Source organism: Euphorbia lathyris, chromosome 3 (genome assembly GCF_963576675.1).
Source record: "Euphorbia lathyris chromosome 3, ddEupLath1.1, whole genome shotgun sequence".
NCBI classification, from domain to species: Eukaryota; Viridiplantae; Streptophyta; class Magnoliopsida; order Malpighiales; family Euphorbiaceae; genus Euphorbia; species Euphorbia lathyris.
The window spans coordinates 110,073,252-110,093,445 of NC_088912.1; the positions used below are offsets into that span (position 1 = coordinate 110,073,252).

The 20,194-nt window shown below is 34.1% G+C and overlaps 1 long non-coding RNA gene across 1 annotated transcript; it reads left to right on the forward strand.

Moving 5' to 3' along the window:
* Positions 1-2,892: 2,892 nt before the first annotated feature.
* Positions 2,893-3,541, forward strand: LOC136222909 (uncharacterized). The gene is made up of 3 exons (XR_010685739.1): positions 2,893-3,018; positions 3,098-3,209; positions 3,380-3,541. It is a non-coding gene; the product is annotated as an uncharacterized lncRNA (long non-coding RNA).
* Positions 3,542-20,194: the final 16,653 nt, after the last annotated feature.

Consider the following 20,194-nt stretch of genomic DNA (forward strand, 5'->3'; position numbering starts at 1 on the left):
CACTAATTTGGTCGCTCCAACAATGAGCTTACCCAGAAATGTAAGTATAGAATTCCTGAGCGTTAAAGACCTAGGATGGCCAAACAAGAAGACTGTGCAAGGCAATGAACTGTGGCACTGAGGGAGAGATCCGAGTGAATTGAAGAGCATGAAATCAGGGTTTGGAGTGGATCTGGGGGGGTTTAAGTCAACTTCCTCTCAAATAAAAAGCTAAATAAATAATTGGGTAAATTCCAAAAACCACCCCTGTGGTTTGATGTTGTTCCAAAAAAACCCTTGTGGTTTGTTATTACAAAAAAAAAGGACTGTGGTTTACGCCGTTAACCAAAAAACGGAAAATGACTTAACGGTGTTAAAATGCTGACGTGGCACAGGGGTAAGGTTGGAAATTCGAATTTTTTTTTTTTTTAATTTTTCTTTTTTCTTTTTCTTTTTCTTTTTCTTTTTTTCTTTTTCTTTTTCTTCCCTTCTCCCTTCTTCTTCCTTCTCTCCTCCTCCTTCTTCCTTCTCTTCTTCTTTTTCTTCTTCTTTTTTTTTAAATTTCTGAAATTTTATTTTTTTTATTTTTTCTTTTTCTTTTTCTTTTTCTTTTTCTTTTCCTTCTTCTTCTTCTTCTTCTCCTCCTCCTCCTCCTCCTCTTTCTTCCCTTCTTCTTCTTCTTCTTCTTCTTCTTCTTCTTCTTCTCCCCTCCTCCATTCTTCTTCTTCTTCATCCCTCTTCTTCTTCCTTCGGAAATCTGGAAAATTTCCAGATTTCTGACGGAGATTTTCGTATGAAATCTGGAAAATTCCAGATTTCTGACGGAAATCTGGAAATTTTCCAGATTTCCGAAGAAATCTGGAATTTTTCCGAAATCTGGAAGGAAAATTCCAAATTTCTTCAAGTAAGGGAATTTAAAAAAAAAGAATAGAAAAAAAGAAGAAGAAGAAGGAGGAAGAAGAAAAAGGAAGAAGAAAGAAGAAGGAGGAGGAGAGAAGGAAGAAGGAGGAGGAGAGAAGGAAGAAGAAGGGAAAGGAAAAGAAGAAAAAGAAAAAGAAAAAGAAAAATTAAAAAAAATAAAATTTCAGAAATTTAAAAAAAAAAGAAGAAGAAGAGAAGAAGAAGAAGAAGAAGAAGAAGGAGAAGAAGAGAAGGAAGAAGGAGGAGGAGAGAAGGAAGAAGAAGGGAGAAGGGAAGAAAAAGAAAAAGAAAAAAATAAAAAAAATAAAAAAAATCGAATTTCCAACCTTACCATGTGCCACGTCAGCATTTTAACACCGTTAAATCATTTTCCGTTTTTTGGTTAACGGCGCAAACCACAGTCCTTTTTTTTGTAATAACAAACTACAAGGGTTTTTTTGGAACAACATCAAACCACAGGGGTTGTTTTTGGAATTTACCCTAAATAATTTAAATAGTTTCTTTTTTAAAACCAAACAAAATGTTATTAAGAAATTAAAAAAGATTTATTACAAACTATAGAAACCAACAAATCATGGATAGAAAAATCACTAAAGAAACTAGCATTGGACCGAGCATGCCTAGCCATAGCATGAGTCGCTCCGTTCGCTAATCTCGAGATGAAGATCACAGAATAATTTAAATAGTTATTGAGTTTTGTCATAGTATTGTACTATTAGGTACTTGTGGTTTCCTAAATACACTACCACTATGTTTAACAGAGGTGATATACGAGGTGAGATAGGGATAAAAATTGGCTCTTTATATACGTTGTTTGTTAGAGGGGATGTACAAGGAAGGATAGATGGGTCGAACTCCAATTAATTTTATTTTTTTTAAATTTATAATCATAATCAATGTATCTCCCACATGATTTTTTTTCATGTGCGACTAACACGTGACATTGAGTTCCCTTGCAAATAGTTCATACCATCATTTCGGCACCATGAATGATTTTATTATGGTCAAAAGCAAAACTGAAATAATTTTATGGCTTAATATATCGCCAGCTCTCTGAACTTATCCATAATAGTAGATTGGCTCCCTAAACTTTACAAGTGTCTCATCAGCTCCCTAAACTTGCTTATTTCGTATCATGAGCTACCTAAACTTGTCCATAAAATTTATAGAAAAACCATAATACTAACTCTTATTAAAGTGCAAAAATACCCATAACGTTTGGGACAGGAGTAATTTTACCCCTAACGTCTAAAATGGTGCAATATTGGCCGTAACTTTGGAAGCCAAGAGCATTTTACCCCTAACATTGATAAATTGGGTTAATTTGAGAAATAATTCATCAAATTATCTTCTCGGTCATGAATCTTGTCATCTACACTTCACACGTGCATTATTTTATCCGTAACAAATCACAAACATATGTTGGGATGTGGAAAAAAAATATACTATCTTATGTACGAATTGGATATACTATCTTATTTCGATCTCAATCTTACAACACTAACTCTTATAATAGGTTGAAAGGCAGGGGAAGAAAAAATTACCTCACAAATAGATGAAGATGTATTTTTAGAATTTAGGTTTAATAAGTTTTCGTATTTAGTTGTTACAGAATAAGCAAATTTAGGGAACTGGTGAGGCATTTGCAAAGTTCAGGGAAGCTAATAAATTTTTATGGACAATTTTAGGGAGCTGGTGATACGAAATAAACAAGTTTTGAAAACTGGTTAGACACTTGCAAAGTTGAGAGAGTCAATCTACTATGCCTAATTTTATTGACCTATTTTAAAGCTTAATAACCAATTGACCATATAAGCTAAAAAAAAGCTAAAAGACTAGTCAAACTTGCCACATATTATTTGCTTAAATATAAAAGGAATCTATACTATATGCTAAATTTGTAGTTAATAGTACTGATGTGTCATCTCTCTTGAAGATATCTATGGCCGACGTGGCATTTTCTTAAAATACTGTAACTCTTCTTCTTCTTCACAACTTTTCTCCTTAACTTTGCATAACATGGTGATAAAGGGTTCCGAAATAATTACCCACATTCTCAATCTACCCATTCTTTATCTATTCAGATTACACGTTTTATTGGCAGATAATCCTATGTTGGTAAGCTTCTGTTTTTTCACTTTCTGGGTTGTAAATTTATCTCTGTTTTTTTATTCAAAAATTGAATCTTTTTTATTAGGAATTGGAAGAAAATTTCTTAAAGGAATTTGAATTCAAGACAAAGAAATCTGAAAACTGATCTTCTCACAGTGGAGGCGGCACCACAGTCCTTGCCTCTTCTTCACCCATGGGTAATATTTTTTTGCCTCTAAAACTGTAATGAATGCGTTCATCAGTGGTGGCTTTGGCAATTTACTTTCAATTTAATTTTCCTTAATTCTCTAGCACGGTTCTTCCCATCATCTAATAAAATTCCTTATTCTGTAGCACCATTGTCCACTTACAATGTCGTTATCTGCAGGATGCACGCAAATTTCTAGAGCCATGGTTCTCATTATGGATTGACATTATTGTGCGAAGTTCTCTTCTTATTTTGCTCATTTGTTGATCTAATTATCTTTTGGATTAGTAACTGTAAGTCTTCCAATTTCATGTGTTAGGTAAACATAATTATTATTTTTTGGTTAATGTGACATAATTATTTAATAACACATGTTCTTTTCTGAATTGGTTGAATTTGTATGTTACTATGGTTGGGAGAATTGATAGTTTTTTTTTGCTTAATGTTTCTCCAGCCCCCTTAATTTGTCCAAATTGGTTATTTTACCCCTCAACTTATTGAATGTCCTATTTACCCCCTTAACTACATAAAAGTCGTATTTCTCACCCCTCAACTAGTCCATTTATCTCCCCAACTCATAAAATGTTTTATTTACCCCCTTAACTCCATAAAAGTGGTATTTTTCATCCCTTACAATCCGTTATCGAAGGCTAAATTGATAAAAAAATTTAAACGTTAAACCTATATTTATGTTATTTTGTAAGTGGAACCTAAATTGATACTTCCCCAAAAATCATAGGCCTATTTTGGTACATTATCCACTACAAAAAAAAAAGCTTTTAGTAATGGGAAAATCCGTTATTAAAAGTCCAAATACCGTTAGTAAAAGCTTTTAATAAGTGGAAAAGCCCCTTATGGCCCCTTGTTAAACATTGCCTTGCTAAATGTTTTTAATAACGGAAATACGTCCCCTTATTATTAAACTTACAATAATAGAAAATATACCATTATTAATAACTTTTTATAATAATTAAATATCCCCTTATTAAAACTAATTACAATAACACAAAAAACACTTATTAAAAACCTGTTTACATGATTAAAATGCCTCTTATTATTAACAAATAATAATGATTAAAAACCCTTATTAAAATATATTATGAATAATAATCAAATCCCTTATTAAAAATATTTATAATAATAAAAAAACACTTATTAAAAAGCATGTATAATAATAATAACCCTTACTAAAACATATTTATAATGATAAATAACCTCTTTATATTTTTTTTTTAAATTTGCGCAATGCGCTTACATTAAGGAAGAAAGAAAAATTCCTACCAGACCCGGATATGATTCGAACCCATGACCTCCCAAGGCATAGGTAAGTTCTCAACCACTAGGCTAAGAGCTTCACCACTTTATAAATAACCTCTTTATAAAGAGTACTTATAATGATTAAAACCCTTATTAGAAATTATTTACAATAATAAAAAACACCACTTATTAAATAAGAATTACAATAATAAATATTTCTCTCATTAATTTTTTTATAATAACTAAAATTTCCCTTATTATATAAAAATGTCTTTATCACCAAAAAATATATAGTAATAAACAATGCCTTAGTTAAATCATCATTTTTCACAATTAAAACATCTCAACATAAATTAATCATAAAAAAACTACCATGTAATAAAGATTAAAAGATCAATAATTCAATAATTACAATATATATAAAAAAAAGTCTTTGTAAAGTTAGTTTCATCTAAAGATAGAAAATTTCCTATTTACAAAACAAAATATCTAAAAAGTTGTTCGAAAATTTAATTTATCGATCTAGAACCAAAAAGTTGATTGATAATTTTAGTTAGTCCAAAATGTTGCTCGGTCAAGTAGCACAAGGTTGTTGCTCGCTCAAGTAGCATGTAAGAAATAACACAAAAAGAATAAAGTTGAGTCAATCATGTATTTAACTTGTTTATATTAATGTTCTTGTTATTTGTATTTTTTATTCGTTCTTTCTCTTTCCAACTTTTTTGACTACTATAAAGGGATAAGAAATACCATTTTTATGGAGTTAAGAGGGTAAATAGGATTATAAGTGGTGAGAAATGTCACTTTTATGGAGTTAATGGGGTAAATAGGATATTCAATGAGTTGAGAAGGGGTAAAATGACAAATTTGGACAAGTTAAAGGGGTGAGAAATACCATTTTTATAGAGTTAAGGGGGTAAATAGGACATTCGATGAGTTGGAGGGGTAAAATGACTAATTTGGACAAGTTAAGGTGGCTAGAGAAGTATTAAGCCTTTTTTTTTTGTTGACTTCTCATCATATATTTGATTCATATATGACACTTTTTATAATTTTTCTGTGGTGCCCCTAAATAATTTAAGCATGTTTTGTAATTTATATGCCATGAAAATTAATATTTTGAGGGTGACAACAACTGCTATATGGTTGTAAGACTATGACTTGTGTATGGATTTTATCCGCCTATGTGTAGTTAGCAACTTCAAAGTGGTAAGAAAAAGAAAAAGACAAAAAGGATCACAATTGATATTTATTTGAGTTATAAAGATAACATGGAGGAAGGTAAATTTCTTTTCTAATGATTGGACATATTTATAAGCAATCTGTAACATCATTTCCTACTCAAAATTTAAATGAATAGAACTTGATAATTATCTATATAGAACTTAGGGGTGGGCAAAAAAACCGGTCAAACCGGTAACCGAACCGAAAACAGATGATCCAAACCGGAAAAAGTGGTTAACCGAACCAGTGGTTTTCTTAATGGTGAAAAAAATATATAGGTACCGGTTTCAAGTTAGAGTGTTCAAAAACCGAGTTAACGATTAACCGAACCGTTTAATAAAGGCTTAATACACAAATAACCCCCTGAACTTGTTCAAATGTTGCAACTGCCCCTTCCAACTTTCAATTGTAACAACTTACCCCTCGAACTTGTCTAATTATAACAATTTACCCCTTAAACTTGTCCAATTGTAAAATATAACTCCAACTTGTTGACATGGACTGCAGTTGAAGAAACGCGTGAAATGCAAAATCTGCAATGCTCGTGGAGTGTGATAATCAGATCTTTGGCGTGATACGAATTCGAGGAAATGCTTTTACTGTTGCTTCAAGTACGGGCTAAAAATTTTTCCCAATTTGGGGTTATGTTTTACAATTGAACAAGTTTAAGGGGTAAGTTGTTACAATTGAAAGTTGAGGGGGACAGTTGCAACATTTGGACAAGTTTAGGGGGTTATTTGTGTATTAGGCCTTCAATAAATATAAATTTTTAAAAAAAGATATAGACCATTTGACGACGAAGCCAAGGCAAATATAAATATAAATACATAGATTATACTGCTTAGTATAAAGGGGAAAGTATGAAAAAAATGCTTGTGGTTTGTCCAATTTGCAAATAAAGGCATGTAGTTTACAAATAAAGGTATGTGGTATGTTTTATTTAGAAAACAAAGTATTAAAAATACACAATTAAGTTTTAATTGCAACCAAATACATTTTTATCTTATAAAAAATTATTCTCACATATAAGCAAAACATAACCACCGAAAAAGCAACTTCCTAAATTGAAACAATGAATAATATTGTGGAATTTTATGTTTTTATAAGTGAAACGGATAAAAGAAGAAGAAAGGAATTTTAATTAATTGGTGCTGCTGATAAAATATCAGCTATTTATACAATTAGGAAAAGCCCTAAGGCTAATTACAATATAACTCCCTCAACTATTATTATTCTCTAACACCCCTCCTTAAGATGAAATACTTTTCATCTTGTCTTTCACAACTGTGTTGTTACTAGGTTTATTTCCATTTGCAGTAAAAGAAGATGAAACATCAACACTTTGATACAAGTGCATTTGATTCAAGGCTGAAGCCATCTGAGCTCCTGTAAGAGGCTTTGTGAACAAATCAGCAAGCTGATTAGCCGAAGTAATATACGGAGTATATAGAAATCCTGCCTCCATATATTGTCGAACAAAATGACAGTCGATTTCCACGTGCTTCATCTTCTCGTGGAAAACAGGATTGGTTGCTATATATATTGCAGCTTGACTGTCACAAAACAATGTGATTGATAATTGGGGTGCAATATGAAATTCAGCCAACAAATATGTCAACCATTTCAATTCATAAGATGTAATTAACATAGCTCTATATTATGCTTCTGCAGAACTTTTACTAACTGGCCTTGTTTCTTTGATTTCCAAGACACAAGGCAATCTCCAACAAACACACAATAGCCTGTCATCGATCGTCTAGTAACTGAACACCTACCCCAATCTGAATCACAATAGCCTCTCATTTGAGATAAATCAGAATTGCCTGTGTAATACAAACCCACCGTAAGTAGTGCCCTTCAAGTATTTCACGACATGCTTGGCTGCCTCCATTTGGATACAAGTAGGAATACTCATGAACTGGCTCAATTGTTATGTAGCAAAAGCAATATCAGGCTTGGTAAAGCCTAAATATAACAATCTCCCAACTAATCTTCTATAGCTCTTTAGTTTTTCATAGGCAGGAGATTCTTCATCTAACTTTAACCCTGTAGGGAAAGGATTATCAACACTGTGAGCTTCACTGAAACCAGCGTCCTTGATCAAATCCCTTATATATTTAGACTGTGAAATAATCAACCCTCTATCAGACCTGGCCAATTCAACACTAAGGAAAAATTTATCCTCCTCATATCCTTTATAGTAAAACTTGCATCCAAAGCTTTTTTAACTTCTTCAATTAGTATCATGGAAGTGCCAGTGATTAACACATCATCCACATAGACTATAAGTGCCAAAAAATTCCCATCTTCAGTTTGTTTGGTAAACAAGCAATAATCATGAACAGCCTTTACAAATCCCAACTGTAAAAGCTTTTCTGAAAAAGCTTTGTTCCATTGTCTCCCGGCTTGCTTCAAGCCATACCAGGACTTATCAAGCCTGCAAACAAGGTTACGATTAGAATTGATATACCCCTCTAGTGGCTGCATATATAGTTCTTCTTCAATAGAACCATGCAAATACGCGTTGTTGATGTCAATCTGCTGTATTGGCCAACCATTCGTAGTTGCCACCGCAAGAAACACCCTTACCGTTGTGATTTTAGTGATAAGAGAATAGCTATCATTATAATCTACACCAATTTGCTGATCATAACCTCGAGCAACTAATCTTGCTTTGCATCGATCAACCGATCCATTAAGAGCATATTTAATCTTAAAAATCCACCTGGAAGTAACTGTACGTTTACCAGGCGGCAATTGCACGATTGTCCATGTTTTGTTTTTCTCCAAGGCTGCAATCTCTTCTACCATAGCTTTCTCCCATTGAGGTTGTCCTTTTGCTTCTTTATAACTTCTTGGTTCATGCTCTTTACTCATAGAGACCAAAGAAGCTTGATAATGATCGTTGTATTGAATAATATTGTCATAATGAATCACTTGATTGACAACAAAATCTTGTAACCACGAAGGTTTTTGAGTGACCCTGGTAGATCTTCTTGCTAGAATTTCATTTTCAACAATTGGCATATTGTGATTAGTTGTCGGTGAGTCAGTTATGGTAATTGCTGATGAAGGAATTTGTGGTGTATTTTCTGCTGAATAATCATCATTTTGAGCACTATGAAGAGGATCAGGAGGTTGTGAAGGCTGTGAAGAGGTGCTTGCTTCAGTATCAGTGAGACCTTGATCATTATCAAGCGAAGACTAAAACAACATTGATGATGTTAAGGGCCTGTCATGTACTGAAACAATAGTGTTAGATAAATAAGAAAAAATATGCTCATTGAAATGAACATCCCTGGACACACACAAACGGTGAGTTTCCATGTTATACATCTTCCATCCTTTTTGTCCAGTTGAGAGCCCAACATAGATACATTGTGCTGACCGGTCATCAAATTTCCCTCTCTGAGGATTGTTGTTCAACATATATCCTTAGCAACCAAAAATCTTCAAGTTTGTCAAACTTGGTTCTTTTCCATATAACAAAAAATGTGGAGATTTCCACTGCAATACCTTAGTCGGATAGATATTGAGAAGTGTAGTGGCATATAACATAGCTTCACCCTAAAAATTTAACAGACAATCCTCCTTGCTTGAGTAATGCGCTCGCCACAGTAGTCAGACTTCTATGCCGCCTTTCTACCACCCCATTCTGCTGAGGTGTGTACACATAAGTTTTCTGAGTGATGCCATGTTTTGCAAACACTAACTGTGTTGAATGCCCAACAAAATTCAGTCCCATTATCACTTCTAACTGTCTTGACTTTAGTATGAAACTGAGTATTTACCATTGTGATAAAACCATCTAGTAATCTTGACACTTGGTCTTTGTGTTTAAATAAAATAGTCCATATCACACGGGAAAAATCATCAACTATAGTCAACATATATCTATCACGACTAATAGATGTTTGTTTATAAGGCCCCCAACAATCAAGATGAATCAGATCAAACACTTGCAAAGTCTTAATGAAACTTAATCCAAAAGAATTTCTAATTTGTTTAGCTCTTAAGCAGATATCACAATCAGCAAAACTAATAATAGAACTCTTAGGCAAATTAAAAACATGTGATAATTTCTCATGTGAGATATGCCCCAAACGTTTATGCCATATTTCGACATCAACATTATTGTCTATAACAGATAAAGACACAAATCAGTTTGGCTTACAACTTTTTGAATTGCATTCCTATCAAAGGAATCTTTAGCAAGATAATACAGCCCTCTCTTCAATCTTCCAACTGTTAATCGTTGATTAAAATTCCTGTCCTGCAAGATACAATATGTGGTCCAAAAACATACTGAGACACCTTGATCTTGTAGCAGTTTACTAACTGACATCAAATTGTATTTGAATTTGGGAACATAAAGCACATTCAATAATTTGAAATTCCCAGCAAATAATACTTCTCCTTGATGACTGACTATTTGAGCCTCACCAGTTGGTAAAAATACTCTCTTAGGGACATCTAATTTGACCATATTCCTCAATAAACCAGCATTATATGTCATATGAGTTGTTTCTCCTGAATCAATTATCCATTCATCAATGCTAAGAGAACTTGAGCAAGAACTGTTACCTGCACATACCCCTACAAATGCTGAAAACTCTTGTGGAAGATAGTCTTGTGTTGTTTTCCCTTTGAGTATCCTCTGTACTTCTCTCTGCACTAGTTCTTGTACAGATTCTTTCTTAGCAGAATTTCCTTCACCTTCTTCAAAATCATCTACTGGAGAAAACTCTTGTTGCTCATGAGACATATGTGCCTGATGGTTAACTGGAGCTGGACCTGTAACTCTCTTTCCTTTAAACCAATCAGGATATCCTTTAATACAGAAACACTCACTCTTCTCATGTCCTCCTTTCCTGCAATAAGAACAAAATTTCTCCTCCTTGCTTTTCACCGAGGAATTAGAATTATTACCCCGATTACCATAATTGCCACCATTATTATTACGATTGACATTTCCAGTTTTTTTATTACTGAAATTTCGATTTCCAGTTGTTAAATTCACAAAATCATTCTGAATAGAAGCAATGGAATTAGGATTTCTCTGCTTTTCGATACGTATAAGCATTGAATAAGCTCTATTGACTGGAGGTAGAGGATCCATCAACAATATTTGATCTCTCACATGATCAAACTCTGGATTTAATCCAGATAACAATTGTATAAGTTGCTCTTCCTGGACCTGTTCCTGTACTAATTTCCTTGCCTCACAAGAACAAGCAATTGGAGGCTTCACAATAGCATATTCATCCACATTCGTTTCATTTTATTGAAGAAATCAACCAGAGACATACCTCCTTGATTCAAGCTACAGATCTCTTGACGCAATTGAAAAATCAATGGTCCATTACTCTCGCCATATCGTTCCTCCAGTTCCGCCCATAATTTTCTGGCTGTTGGTGCGTACAAGTACACATCGGCTAAATCTCTAGACATCGCATTTATAATCCAGGAAAAAACAAGATAGTTCTCTCATTTCCACTTGTTGTATGCATCTGAGGTCTTATCTGCTGGTTCTTCATCTTGAAGAATATGATTTGACTTGCGTTTGGCGCTCAGAGCGAGCAACATCGATCTCCGCCATGGTATGTAATTAGATCCATTCAAAATCGTGCTGACAATAACAAGTCTAGGATTATCATTGCTATTGTTGACAGTTGATGAATTCGAGTTTGAATTCATCGTTGAATCGCCTTCTCCTTCTCTAGAATCTGAATTGCGATTGTTATTGGAATCGCTACTTTCAGATCTCCCTTCCGATTCACTCAAATCTTCTTCTCTTATATTCTGACTAGAATTCAACGCATCAACATACAATTTGCGCTTTCTAGTCATGAGAAATCTTAGTGATGAGCATCAAAGGATCTGCCATTGTTGCTCTGATACCATATAAGTGAAACAGAGAAAAGAAGAAGAAAGGAATTTCAATTAATTGGTGTTGCTGATAAAATATCAGCTATTTATACAATTAGGAAAAGCCCTAAGGCTAATTACAATATAACTCCCTCAACTATTATTATTCTCTAACAGTTTTTTACTAATTTGACAGGTTGTGAACTAAATTAATATTTAAGTTCATTTTACACAATTAAAATTTGATTTTTGGATCCGTGTTATGTCAATAAATAAATGTAATTGAAAAAAAATTTAAAAAATTCTCTTAATTGTCATCAATTACTTATAAGTTTAATTTTAGATACTTTGTTTTGTAAAAAAAGCATATTACGTACCTCTATTTGTAAATTTTGAAACCACAGACCTCTATTTGCAAACAAGGAAAACCATGAGCATTTTTTTCGTACTTTACCCTAATATAAATACATAGATAATAACATAGATTAATATAAATATATAACATAGATTATACTGCTTTATGTTGTAATAAGTATTTTGACGAAATATTATTTATATTTCTTTATGTTTTAAATGTAAACTTGATGAATTGTTTTTTAGTTCGGTACTTATGTTTGAATTCTAAACTTTTATATGAATTCGTTTCGTTTAAATTTTTGAAATTATGTGTATTTTAATATTGTTGAAAAATTTAGGTTTGAGTAAAAATTTAACCGTTGATTTTTGGTTAGCTAGTGAGAATTGGTTAAAAACCGTTAACCGAAAAACCTAAACAAAATTAATGGTTAACCGATTGATATGGAGCGGTTTCGGTTTGGATGGTTTAAAAACCGTTGATAACAGTTCGGTTAATTTTTTTGCCTAATGGACCGGTTAACCGAACCGTGCCCACATGAATGGATGTTTTTTTAATTATTTGATTGCAATTTAAATTTGTGGATATTGGTCTCTTCTACTTTCTATGAAACTGGGTTTAAAATAATATTGTTAGTTGGTCTATCTGTGCAAACAAAAGTGTGTGAGTAACCGTTAGATTATTTAATGGTTGTACCAATTACATGCATTTGTGTACAAGAGATTACCTACATCGGCATGCATATATTTATTCATAGTTCAATTAGAAAATCATTCGTACTTGCTTCTATAAGTAGTTATATAGTTGAAGTAGTTTGATTTTCCATACCCAGTGGCGGAGCTAGGAGCTAAAGGTCGGAGGGGATAGACCGTAGGCAAAAAAACATGTAAATATTACTTCAACGTATTTATAAATAATTATATGGTGCAAAAATACTTTAACGTTTACATCCAGGAGCAATTTTACATCTAACGTTTAAAATGGTACAATTTTACTTCTAACATTGGCAGCCAAGAGCAATTTTATCCCTAATATTGACAAGTTAGGTCAATTTTAGACATCATTACACAACACAGACATTTTATTCGTTATTCTACACTAATTGCATATCCGTTTCCAGAAATTTATGCACCTTGTTCCTAAATAACATAAAAATAACCACCCGAAATTAAAGTAAATTAGAAATTAAACCCTTAATTAAAATCTCTAAATTAGAGTTCCTAAATTAGATTAGAAGTTCATAAATTAATTGTAAAGAATCTTTAAGTAAAGAACATATTAATAATAATCCCCTAATAATAAACTCTATTTTAGAAATTATAAAATTAAATCTAGAAGAGAAATAAAATAAAGAATGAGAAATACAAAAAAAAAAACTTATTTGAAAATTGGAGGTTAGAAGTTGATTGAGAGAAAAAATTGAGCACAATTAGAATTTAAAAAGAAATATGGAGTGATTTTGGAATTTTTCCAAATTCCACCCCTTTCTTTTATGCCTGCGCGTGAAAGGTTTTTAATTTAAACCTTGGTATTTGTTAAATATGGTAAGGGCAAATTAGTCCGTCTCATCTATTTTTCATTTAAACCTAAAGGCACAAAACGACGTCGTTTTGTGCCTTTAGTTTTAAAAAAATAAACAGATGGGAAGGACGAAATTGTCCTTCCCATCTGATGGTTGAAGAAGAGGATATCCCTCTTCTACAACCTCTGCCATGGCCGGAGGGGCTCCGGCCATGGCAGAAAATCGCCTAGTCAGGGGTGGAAAACACCATTGGTGGTGTTTTCCGACGGGCCGGAGGGTCGGGAGACCTTCCCCTACCCCTACCCCTGGCTCCACCCCTGTCCATGCCTATAGTCAAAGGAAGTTTGGTCTGCTAAAAGAGTCCATAGTCCTACTCCTAGGCAAATAAAAATCATCATTTTGCTTCTAAGTCATTTTGCTTCTAAGGTAGGATATTTGTAATTCTCTTATGTGGTTGAAAGGTGGGAAGGTGGTGCTGTTAGATCAGGAGGCGCGTCTTGCACTACATACATTGTAACTGTGTCATGAGAATTGTCAATTTTCCCTTTTCTTTTTTTGCATTTTGCTTTAAGAGTATGCAGAGTTGAGCAATTGAGATTTTGAGAGTGGAAGGAGGAGTTTGAAATGAATTATGCAGGAAGTGTTTATAGCAATTGTAAAGGTTCTATTGAGTGACATGTAGGTAGGCAGCGTCAGATCTTAATAGAAAATCTATGATTGAGCTTTAACTATAAGCTTGAGTTTTTAGTTAAAACAGTTTCATGACATGGTATAAAAGCGAGTTTGACCAAGTGGTTTAGTGTTCGATTCCTAGCAGTTCCACTTGTTGATTAAATTGCATGGCATGGTATCTAAGTCTCTTAGACTAAGCGGTTGAGGGTAACGATTCCATGACAGGCAGTATATTAAGGATGCTTTTGGTGTAGGTGACTCTGTCATGTTTGCCTCTCAACTTTGTGTACATAGTAAATAAATAGATTTTGAATTCTCATAATGTTGGCATTCAAATCAAAACAATCTTTGTATATGTCCAATTCATATTAAACTTTGTTCAATTTGATAGTAACACCAAAACTTAATTAAAGTCCAATCTTTTGCACTATTGAGAATCAATTTCACTTTCAGATCATGTTAGAGAGAGAGGGGTGACTTAGAGAGAGAAAGAAATTTAGAGAGAGATGTTAGAGAGAGAAATAAATTTGAAGAGTGAGAAAGAAATAGAGAGAAGAAGAAAAAGAGGTGGAGGGATAACAGAGAAAAATGATAAATTGATTTTTTTTTTAATTTGTGGGTCCCACTTTACTAGTTATTTGAATGAAAATGATGACTTGTCATGTTGACCGGTCATTTTTACCGGCTATACATCAAAGTGGGAGGATCGTATACATTAGTGAGATAAATTGAATATTGTACATCACTGTGAAATGAGGAAAAAATTGAAATTTACCCGAGAATTTGTATGACAGGAAAGAAAAAATACAAATCAATTTATATTTTGTAACACAAAAATAAATGTTAATTTATCTTCACCTGCCATAATTTTTTTATTTTTTTATAGTCATATCCCTATATCATAAATTTTCATCTTACATGCTAGAAAAATATTTTCACAATAGTTACCTTCAATTTGGATCCAAAACTTATACTCACTTCGTCCCAAATCTGAATATGGAAGCTTAACAATATACTTTAACGATGTTGACAGGATGACCCGTAAGCTTATGAACTGCAGTAGAGGTTAATTTCTATTGCTCTCTGCTTACAAGCTTGGAAATCCCGGCTTTGCTTTCGCTGCAAACGGGTTTTCTCTCTATATTTATCTCTTATTTTCCTATTTTGACATGGTGATGTTTTGAATAATTGTTTGAAGCTTGAGTTTTTTATTAACTCTATGATTGATGAATAAAGTGATAATGATATGATGATGAATTTACAAATTCTTAATAATTTGAGAATTTATTTTACATTTGTGGGCTTGTAGAATTGAAAATGCATTTGGAAGAATTTATATATACAGATTCTAATTTAGTTGAGTGGTTCAAAAGGCACCGTGAAAATGCATAATGATGATAAATATATTGATATATCTGCAACAGGAAATGTTGAAAATCAATTTAATACAAAAAATGGTTGTATTGGATAAAATTTTATAATACAATTTTTTGATAGAACCTGAATCCTAAATCCACTTGAATATGAATTAGTATGCACCGATAATATACTATGTCTTCGTTGTCGTATTAATGTTCCTTTACGGCATAAGTTTATCACATAAAATCCATAAGACTATGACTTAAAAAAAAATGAAACCTCAAAATGTGAGATGGTTTCTGAGAGTCAAGGTGCGTTGGCACCCCTTACCTTCTACAACTGTATTTAGACTCAAATTTTTATAGTTTTTTTTAATATATATATATATCTATAACTGAGGAACGGTGCCTCGAAAACCGAACAACTAGATTTGATCTCCAAGAAAGCTAACGAATCAGGATTGGATAGAAAAGAGCCTTTGTAAAACGGAGTTGCAAAGACCCAATCCCAATCTCCAACAACCAAGAATAAAAATTCGAATGATAAATTGAGACGGAAGAAAACCCGTGCAAAACGGAGTTGCAAAGACCCAATCCCTAGTCTAACTAACAAGGATTCGATTCTGAATTGTTCAGTTGTAGTGCCCCAAAGAACACAAGAGAAACCCTCACTTGAATCTCAAGAGAACAAATCCTGAATTTAATTTCAATAAAAAAACGTTGGTTGCCGTACAACCTCGAAAACAAAGCTTAAATACCTAACCTAAATCTAATTAGCTATGGGCATAATAGTCCTTACAAACAATTAAAGAATGAAAGAGTAAGCTAATGGAAATGGGTAATTTGCCTAATTAAAATTGGCTTAATACATACCTAGCCCCCTAAAGTTGTCCATTTTTTTCATTTAACCCCTTCAACTTAAGGGACATCCTTTTAGCCCCCTAAACTCAAAAAAAAAACGCTACTTTTAACCCCCTATCATCCGACGTGGCATTGACCTAGTCAACGTTTGTGTCTCAAACACAGGAGGCGCGTGGGAGGATTTTGTTCTTGCCTCCAACGGTAAAAAAATGCATACAGCCCCCTAAAGTTGTCCATTTTGTTCATTTAACCCCCTCACCTCACGGGACAACCCTTTAACCCCCTAAACTCCAAAAAAATCCTAGTTCCAACTCAAGTACGGGCATTGGAGATAAAGAAGATTTAATTGGTGTCTTTCTAATTTTTAATTGGTGCTTTTTTTGGTCTCAATCCACGTTGGAATTGTAAAAAATGCTTTAACTTTGTATGAATTATGACCACAGTGTATATAGATACAGTGGAAGGCAATACAAAGGAAGAGTTAAAATCTGATTTGATATGAAGTATAGAATACAGTGGAAGAGAAGTGATGACTAAATGATATTTATAGCAATTTTTCAATATTAAGGACTTTCAAAAGAAGAAAGTAGGAAAGAAAAGAGCAAATTATACACACGGACAATATTATATCTCGGCAGTCTAAAATATGGGGTTAAAAGTAGCATTTTTTTGGAGTTTAGGGGGTTAAAGGGGCGGCCCGTGAGGTGAGGGGGTTAAATGAACAAAATGGACAACTTTAGGGGGCTGGGTAATTCAGGATACACACGTGTCACGCGCGTGATACACACGGACAACATTATATCTCGGCATTCTAAAATAGGCGGTTAAAAGTAGCGTTTTTTTGGAGTTTAGGGGGTTAAAAGGATGTCCCTTAAGTTGAAGGGGTTAAATGAATAAAATGGACAACTTTAGGGGGCTGGGTATGTATTAAGCCATTAAAATTAAAAAGAGAATAAAATAAATAATTGTTATTGGAGTATGAGCATGACGAATTAAAATAAACAAACTAATTGTTGTTGAGGTAGGACACAAGGCTGTCCACGCCACTTCACATGAATTCCATTTGTTGATAATTAGGCAGAAGGCAAAGTCTGCTAAGCCGTGTCCACGTCAATTTCACGCCACTTTTGTTATGGAGAAACATAAGACAAACTAATTCTAACCTGATGGCTCTGCTTCCAAAATCTTAGGGCGCCAATAGAATTGAAAATTTGAGACCAATTGTGATGAGCAATTTCTCATTTAAGATTATATCCAAGATCCTAGCGGATCGGCTTGCCACTATTGCCTCCCGGATTGTATCGGCTAATCAGTTTGGTTTTGTACAGGGTCGTAGTGTGCAGCACTATATCGCGGCAGCCTCGGAAGGTATACATATGCTTGACAAGCGCGGATTTGGGGGGAATATGGCGCTGAAAATTGATATGAGGAAGGCCTTTGACACCTTAGACTGGAATTTCTTATTCGCGGCAGCCTCTAAAGGTATAAACATGCTTGACAAGCGCGAATTTAAGGGGAATATGGCGCTGAAAATTGATATTAGGAAGGCCTTTGACACCTTAGACAGGAATTTCTTATTGGTTGTGCTTGTGACTTTTGGATTTTCGTTACAATTTAGGGACTGGATTCTAAATATCCTCTCATCACACATCTCGGTTTTGATTGGCGGATCTGCTAACGGTTATTTTGGTTGTTCTAGGGGTCAGACAAGGGGATCCACTCTCTCCTATTCTGTTTGGATTGGCGGAGGATTTCTTCTCCCGATGGATTATACTAGTAATACTTCCTTCTCATCACACTTATTATATGCAGATGACATGTTGGTTTTTGGCAAGGCTACCTTGCGTAATGTCAAAGCTCTGAAGGACGTGTTTCAGTTCTATGGCAGTATCTTTGATCAGGAGGTCCGTTGGGGGAAATCTAGTGTCTATTTTGGGAGGCACGTCTTTCGTTCTATAGACAATCCGTTCAAAGGAGCTCCGAGAGCATGCTACTTTCGTAATCTGGCTGACAAATTTCTCTCCCAATTCAATAATTGAAAAGGTAATGCCCTATCGCTAGCGGGTCGTCTGTCACTTTTTAAATTAGTTGTTACCGGATCAATTGTTCACTCGTTCTTTATTTCTAAATGGCCAACTAGTATCATACGACGGCTTAATAAATCTGTTAAGAATTTTCTTTGGATGGGTTGCATAGACCAAAGCAAACTCATAAGTGTAAAATGGGACATTTGTTTTCTTCGGGTTGATGAGGGTGGCCTTGGGATGAAAAAATTTGGCTTGTTCAACTTAGCGTTGTTGGGAAAGGTCTGATACAAGGGAATGGATTTGTGGTTGAATTGTTGAAACGACAGTTTTTTATGGTGTCGGGACTGCCTAGGATTTGCGTCTCTCCGTCATCTGTATGGTCATTATGCAAATCTATGTATATCGTCATTTATAACAGCACGCGATGGTGGATTGGGAGCAGATCACGTCTTAAATATTGGACTGGGCTTTGGATAAAACCATCAGTTGCGGACCAGCTGAATATACCAATCAAAACTCAACGGCGTCTTTATGAATCTGTAAAGGATTTCCTTTCGGGGGATGCCTTGGAACGCCTTGATCAGCTTCCTATAGAAATACAAGACCGTATTGAATAAGTCCACCGTGGCCTCGACGAAAGTGACGTTTCTATTTGGGAACCTAGCTCTAAAGGGGGTCTCACATTTAAGGGTTTATACTCTACACTATTCGGTTCGGTTCAGACCAAATGGTAGCGGTTTATTTAGGGGAAGAATATCCCTCGCTCTCGTTCGGTTGCCTGCTGGCGGGTTTTACATGGTCGTACACCATTAGAATGTTATTGGCCTTGGCTGCACAAAATTGGTGGAAGCTTTACCAATTGGATGTTAAATCAGCCTTTATAAATGGCTATCTTTGTGAAGAAATTTTTGTTGGGAAGCCAAAAGGTTTTATAGTCAAAGGACAGGAGGAGAAAGTTTACAAATTAAAAAAAGGCATCTTCTAAGTCTATCACTTTAGCCGGACCAAGGTAAAGTAGGTTAAAAAAGTTTGGATTAATAAAACTTAATGCTTCTCTAGATTAATTACTTTAGCGCACCAAGGTAAAGTAATTAATGGAGAGTTTAGAACCAATCTCGAGAATCTATTAGTTAATAAGAAAAATCGCCATCTTAAAAAGGATAAAACAACTTAAAAAAGTCAAGTGTTATTACCAAGCAAAGGGGTTAAGTAAAGCTAGAAGCCTTAGTTTATTTCATTATAAGTAAGCTTCACCTAATTTGTATAACTTTCATTTCATTTCTTGCTTAAGTCTTAACTTGGTTGTCCAAGAAACTTTACATTTTGATTGTTTAAATAATAGACAGTAAGCAAAGCTATTAGTACTTATAATCACCATCCTCGCAGGAATGATACTCTACTTTCACTTTATTACTTGATACACGATTAAGGTATACTTGCCTTCACATGCACGTATACGTAAAATGCGCATCACTATCGCTTTACGAAGTATTACCAATAATAGGCCAACAAAAAGTTTGAGCTAGAATAAGGCCAAGAAAAGGATGATTCTTTACCCTCTAAACTATCAGGATGAAATCTATTGCTACCGGCAAGATTGTTACATCCAATCCTCAAAATGATTGAATTAGTTGCACTAATTTTGTCTTCCTTTAAATATTGGACATCTTCTAAGTCTATCAAATTGCTGGTCTGGTTGGTTTGCTCCCACCAACACCTCATTACGTTTCTATTGACTTTTTGCTGCTCAACTGACACTACATTCTTTAGTCTAATATCTAGCCGGTGAAGAGAAACTTTTGCCTCTCGTATAGACAACATATTTATGCCTCTTGGGAACAAGTCTTTCAG